This window comes from Austrofundulus limnaeus, unplaced genomic scaffold (genome assembly GCF_001266775.1).
Source record: "Austrofundulus limnaeus strain Quisiro unplaced genomic scaffold, Austrofundulus_limnaeus-1.0 Scaffold57, whole genome shotgun sequence".
Lineage (NCBI taxonomy): Eukaryota > Metazoa > Chordata > Actinopteri > Cyprinodontiformes > Rivulidae > Austrofundulus > Austrofundulus limnaeus.
The window spans coordinates 925717-933061 of NW_013952459.1; the positions used below are offsets into that span (position 1 = coordinate 925717).

A 7345-nucleotide genomic window follows, 5' to 3' on the forward strand; every position below is an offset into this window, starting at 1 on the left:
CACACACACACACACACACACACACACACACACACACACACTTCAGCAGAGGCCACGCCTCCAGCAAGAATCACTTCTCCACTCAGCAAGTCCAGACCCTCGTACGAAGCAAAGTGAAGGACAGGGTCTGGTTTTTACCAATAACCGATATTTACTGATATCACACAAACACACAAATTATATTATAAATATACACACATAACACACTTGGGTCTTTTTTTGATACCGTATAAACAACCAGACCGCTGACATGGCTCCCTACCCCACTTCAGTTATTCCTGGCTACACAGCATCACTAACACTATGATCAAACCGATGCCGCTCAAACAACCATTTCCCCTCCCAAAACAGAAACACAAAGATAAAAAGTGGGAAATAAATATTGGACGTTAATATTGGCCCAGTTTTACATATCAGACCTATACCGACCAATATCGACCGACACTGATATTAATGTCGATGTATCGTCCATCCCTAATTTTGTGCATTCAAAACAAACTAGGAAATTAAGTTTATTTGAACATTATGTTTATGATGTTTGAATAAATTTGCTTACTTCCTGATAGACTCACTTAACTCGCATGTTTTCATGGCCCACAGCATGAAATGTAGGCAATCATGTAATTTCCTGTTTGTATGTGTTCATTAGCAAAATATCTCATGACCTGCCACTTGTCAGATTTTAACACAACTCACAGATGGATGAACATTTACAATTTATTAGCTTTCGTTGTCATTTGAAAGGACCGCCACAGCTAATCAACCAACACAAATACAAAACCAGCTACAACTCTGTCATACTTACAAATATTTAGCTACATTATGGTCAAATGGTTGCTGAGAGTCATCCTCAACATGCTGTCTGAGCACTAACCGCTCAGGCAAAATCTGCATTTAAAACTTTGACGTGCAAGGCTTTGGGTAATACACTTTCCAAGGAATGCCACTTTTTATTTTATTCCTTTTTAAGCTTTGTGTGCAGAAAATACCATCAATCACATTGCTTAAACAAAACACATTCTGGTAAAGGCAGGGAATGCCTTAATACAAAGGTCCCTGACTGAGTCTGGAAATTTATTATGCAGTGAAATGCTGCATTTCTCAACTATGAACAGAATGTTCAAATAAAAACAAGAAAAAGCACCTTGAAAAGCTGAAAGCTTATTATAACGATTTGTGGAATTAAAGTAAATCCAAAACTAAATGGGATAAAATATATACATTTTCACAATTAAGTCCACGTCCAGCTATTAATCTCTTCACTGTCTTTACAGTTGCCTGGAACAAGGTGTGAGATAACAAATAAATTTAAAGCCAAATCCTTGCAGGCTGCCAAAGCTTCTATTCGATTTCCATTTGCTTTCAAGTGATTATGCAAAAAACGTACAGTGTTTGTGTGTTTGTCTGCGTGGTGCTGTGGGAAAACTGGCGGCGTGTTGCCTTTGGCGAAAAGAGTCAACCTTCTATGTTAAAATCAAAGCAAAGCTTTCAATACCGTGCTGTCAAGGACACTTTGACTTAATTATATCAGCTTAATCTTAAGTGACAGGAACTTGTTTATGAAGAAACTATATCTGTAAGACCCCCCCACACAAAAAAGAAACCAAAAAAACAGGAAAACATGTTTAATTATTTTATAAAGGTAGCATCTCAGTTCTGTAATCAGCTTCATTTCAAGTTGTGCCCTAACTCAATTCCCTTCCATTAAATTCCCACTCATTCAGACAGACATTAATCAAGCCTGAGCTGAGCAGTTGTCGTGCTGAGGAGGAATGCTCCACTCGACTCCCTTCGCTTCTGAGGATAATTGGTCCTGATTACCACTTCTTAGTGTGTGTACTCACTGCTTACTGATGAGGAAAGATGCTCATAAACACACGGGTTGTGTTCAAAATTCAGCTCACAAAAGCTCCACACTGCTAGGCCTCATTATCTGCAGTGGCTCATATACCTGTAGAAGAAGAAAACGTGTTTATCTGAGAGTCTGTGTCTCTTAAAGACATTCCAGAGAGGCTTTCCCACGCTGCTGGTAATGCTGGTCGCTTGTGGCAGATGGATTTAAAGGCTGCAGACCTTTTGGACTTTGTGTTGATAGCATGTGTGCCTGAAAACTGCTTTGTGTTAATACATAACCCACATACCTCTGAGACAAGTCCGGACATGTTGGAGGAGATGTTGATTGTTTGGAAAAGCAAATGCAAACTTAGTGCACACATGCATGTGCACGTGTGTATCCAGATGATGGGATTTAAATTTTGAAGAATTATTGATTTGATTTGATTTATTTATTTAACAGGAAAAGATTATTAAAATTCAAGCCTGACTCAGCATAATTGCTGTTTTACAGCAGGTTCCTGTTCTGCAGCACATAAAACACTCAGAATTACAGCATCACAATCACATCATTATACACCATAGACACAAAGACAAACAAGCATACCAAATTTGCAAATGCTGCCTTTTTGAAATTTGGTATGCTTGTTTGTCTTTGTGTCTATGGTGTATAATGATGTGATTGTGATCCTGTTCTGCAGCACATAAAACACTCAGAAATACAGCATCACAATCACATCATTATACACCATAGACACAAAGACAAACAAGCATACCAAATTTCAAAAAGGCAGCATTTGCAAAATAGGACGTCTAAATATGAGCAGAACAAAAAGTGTCCAGCAGATGGCAGACAAGATTCTTCTTAAAGGGCTGTAGTTTTGAAATGGACTTTGTGTTTTGAGGAATGTCATTCCATGCTTTAGTATAAACATAGAAGAAAGACCTCTGGCCATAACAGTTTTTAAAAGTTGGTAATATCAGTTGTCCTTTTGTAACAGATCTAGTTGAATGACCAATTCCAGAATTTGATTTGGGCAGCAATGCACAGAGAGTTCCATAATTGGCACCTTCGAAGATCTGAAAATATAAATTAATACCACTATACAAAACATAATTCTGAAAAGTCAAGGCATCAGACAATGAAAGAACTGTACAGTGATGAGTCCAACCAGGAAGTTTTTCATGAATTTTGTAGGCCCTGTTGTAGAGCCTAACTATGGGTTCCAAGATTTCATTTGTTGTAAGAGACCAAACAGGTAAACAGATTTGTTTATATATATTGTTTTGGATTTTTTTTTTGCAATGCACCACTGCTATGTACAGATAATAAAAAAGGATGGCTAAAATTACAGAGGGCAGCGACAGTCAGGCTTAAAAAAAGAATGAGGACTTGATAATCCATCTATCCTCAGAGAGCGAGTTATAACAGAGGAGAAAACACAAGCGTGACATTGCCATGAAGCATGCAGCTCCAAAACAGATCTTATCAGACTGGCTCCTGCTGCCAGGTGAGGAGTATCGAAAGATGACGGTTTGCTCTGTTTATTTATGCAAAAACACGAGACGCCCGCTTCGCTGTTCAGGTTCCGTGCAGCATCCCCATGAGCTCCCACTGTCACTGTGTGTTAACAGTGTTTTTAGTGAAACCAGAGACATCAGAGGGCCAAAGCAGCAAAGCAAAGCACAGGGACCCCCACCCCCACCTCCCCTTCTTTCTCACCACCAGCTGCCAGAGAGAGCCAGATCTGTGGACCCGGGTAACTGATTTACACCCTGCAGGTGTCTCGCATGTCCATGTGCACGCATGCTGAAGTCAACTCACGTCCAGTCTCTGAGCAAATCGGCCCCTTTGGTGTATTTTAGCATTTAGTTAAGGCTGTGATGTGAAACAGAGTCAGACGCTTCACACTTTAAGCTCATCGTATTCATTTTGCATGGCAAACATTTCCCCTGAGAGCCTCTTTGAGCCAGTAGTCAAACACATTATGTGTTTTTTTTTCTTTTTGGCAATAATAATATCCATCCATTTTTTCTTCTTCACTGGCATCTCCTTTCACAGGGAGCTGGTGCCAATGTCCAGCAGTCCCTGTGTTTGCCCCGGACTGGTCTCAGGTGCAAAACTGATGTCGAAGTAAAAATCCACGAAATGCTGTTCGAATGAACTGCCGTGAAATGTTGAATTGTTTTAAAATGACGGCTATTTACACTTGAACAAGCCATTAGCTCTAGTCTGGTCAAGGTTAAACACTATTTCGTCTAGCTGAGTTTGATCAATGAGATATCTGCAGCAGGTGAGATAGTATTTCTTCATATTTACACTGAACCTTGCTTCAAAAGATCTGAACTATCTTTTTAGTTCAAACAGCTTTACTTGTTCTGTTACAGCAAACAGTGTTGCCTTTAGTTTCATTTTTTTAATGAAATATTTTTTTATTAAGTATTTGTAGTAGTTTTGTTAAGTGTACATTTTTTGACTACTTTTCAACACGACGCCTGATTTTTTTCTGCTCTTTTCTTCCTTTTACAGTCCTTCTCTGGTTTCATGTTTCCAGACTTGATCAAGGCTATACTGTGATGAAGATGAAGATGAGGAAGGATGAGATTATAAAGGGTGGGCAAAAGAGTGTTGAGGGGGCTACGGTTATTGCTGACTGCTGATTCAGCTCTTCCCACCACCCATCAGGACGATCTATTCCGGTTTCCAGAGGGAGCAGTTGTGTTCTTGTGGCTGCTGCTCAATATATAACAAAACCCCTCACAGGACAGACAGCACTTAGTGACATGGGTCAAATTACATGGATGGGGGCAAAGCATGGTAAAAAAAAAAAACTCCAGAGAAGCAAGTGTAAAAACCTCAGCGGCTGTGACTGTGAAGGTAGAATGTTGTGTTTTAGCTGTGTCACCGTGCAGTTATGTTCCATCTGACCCACAGGAAATGGTCCAGGTCAAAGATTTTTAAATAAAATGTTACGTTTTTTTCCACACCTGTCAAAACAAAACTGTTTGTCCTCGGACCTTTTTTTTTTCCTGTTCCTTACACTGTCCCCTGATTCAGCCTACTCAGAGTGCCACTTATCCAAACAATAGTGACAAGCGTGGAGAAGGTCAAGGCTGTGGTAGAGGTGTCGCCCGTCAGCCAGCTGAGCCCAGAAACTTAGACGAGCAGTCTAATTGGCCCACAGGAAGGAAGCTTGTGAATACAAGGAAGTGAGGTTCACTGAAAAGACCCAACAGCTGCTGCAGCGGCCTTGCTTGTTAATGGCAAAAATAAAAAAAGTTTCCTGAGTATGCTCAAGTCTGGCCGCCACGCTGATTAATTTTAACCACTGAGAAACTGTTATCTGTTACTGACTGTAAAGTGTGCCCTGCCCTCTGGAAAGGTCACCCTGAGATGTGTGCGGAGCCACGATGTGCTGATGAGTATCTATAAAAATGATGTCAGTCACCTGTTTTTGTCCAACTATTCCTGCGAGTCAGTAACAAGTAGAGGATCAGACATGTTGCAGTCAGCTGACCAGCTATTTTGGGTACAAAGAAGCGCAGGAAATCACAACAAAAAAAATCTGGTCAAATCAGTTTTGCGATGGCTGTACGCTCACTAATTTTTAATATGTTGTTCATTTAACTGACTGTAACAGGCTGTCACTGTTAGATGGTATCAGCTGCTAATTAAAAACATCTGCAAAACTGTGAAACTGATTTATTAAAAATATTTCCTGTAGTGTTTGATAAATGTATTATACATATGACAATGTAATTTTGGTAATCTATAACAGTGGTTCCCAACCTTTTTAGACTTGTGTACCCCCTGAGCCATTTTGTCGTACCCCTTGAGTCAAACACATTGATGATTCTCCAAAACTATAATGTACAACAGCTGAGGGGTGTTTAAAGATTATTAAATGAAAATTATTTAATTAACCCCGTAGAACGTTTAATTTTCAGGTATTTTATTCTTTTCAACTCCATTTAAACACAAAGATAAAAATGTTGCCTTGAAAGTGTAATTAAGTAATTAAATAAACCAGGTGCAGAAGGCAGCAACGTCCAAAATACATCAAATATCCCAAATGAGCAAATTTCGTGAGATTTTGTGTTTTATACTGGATTCCATTTTGTGTCAGTTTTGTGAATCCGTTCGCGTTTTCCACATAGCGGAAATCATAGGGCCCTACAAATCCCAGTCCTATTTTAATAAATTTTTTTACACACCTGGGAAATTTTTCCACGTACCCCCTGTAATATGCTCGCGTACCCCAAGGGGTACACATACCCCTGGTTGGGAATCAGTGTTCTATAACATACAGTGATTTTTTTTACATAATTTAAGCTGATTTAACTTTTAACCAGCTGTTTTGCTACATTTAGATTTTACTCGTATTATGCTACATTTAGCTAGCTTTTTACTAAATTTAACTAGTGCTTTGTAACATTTAAATTTAAAGGGAACATTTGCAAAATCCACTTTTTTAGCAATTAAATGCATTTTTATGTGTACATGGAGTCTCTAGCAGTGCAGATTTCCAAAAAGTTGGATTTATTCTCTCTTAGTGTATTTACAGTAGTTTTTTTTAACTCATCCAGTTTTCTCTATTTTCTATGATGTTTTCAGAACTGTTCTGTGGGGGAGGAGCTCAGCAACAAACTGAGCTCATGGGAGGAGCTTTGTAAAAATAGGCGGTGCTTTGTACCAGCAAGCATTTTAGGCAACTCCACATGGCTACCGCAGGAGATTCAAGGATCTCAAACAGGCATGGATGAGTTAAAGCAACACTCTGGGTATGTTTTTGATGAGGGAGTGACATTTTAAATCTCTTCTCAAAACTCATCTTTTCTCTCTGGCCTTTGAACACAAATTGTAGTGTTGTTTTCATGTTTCTTATTTTCCTTTTTTTAAATTGATTTTATGAATGTATGCACGTTTTATTATGTGCACAACACTTTGGTCCTGTGAGTGTTTAAAGCGCTCTATAAGTAAAGATGGCATGGTATGGTTAAAACATGACATAAAGCTCAACAAAGCCAAAGAGAAATTGTCTTCTGCAAATAGAATTTCCCTATGGGGACAATAAAGTGGTGATGATGATGATGATGATGATGATGATGATGATGATGATGATGATGATGATGATGAAAGTCAATTTTCTATCATAACCTGTCAACCCCACCTTTTAAACCTATGAAAACGTAACTTCTCTAGATGAACTTTCTCTTCCTTTGGTTTTTTTTTGTCTTTTTATCTGTGCTGACTTGTTATTCTTTAGAGTATTGCTGCATATGATTTGACTGAATACAAGCAACTTTTACACCAGTATCAAGAATAAGCGTTTGCCTGTTTTGCCAAAAAAAATCACTATATATATATATTATTTTATTACAAACTGTGCCATGCCACTGCACAGGAGACAACTTATGAAATGAAGCTGTTATTAATCAAATCACTGATACAAGAAGACAGGTGGCAGGGAATGTGTGTGTGTGTGTGTGTGTGTGTGTGTGTGTGTGTGTG

General features: G+C 38.8%; 1 long non-coding RNA gene across 1 annotated transcript in view; it reads left to right on the forward strand.

Annotated features, from left to right (window-relative positions):
- Window positions 1–5470, forward strand: part of LOC106518205 (uncharacterized) — an 8080-nt gene extending 2610 nt beyond the window's left edge. Inside the window, exon 3 of the long non-coding RNA XR_001310286.1 lies at window positions 4364–5470. This is a non-coding gene — a long non-coding RNA (uncharacterized LOC106518205). The remainder of the gene's footprint in view (window positions 1–4363) is intronic.
- The last annotated feature ends 1875 nt before the right edge of the window (window positions 5471–7345 follow it).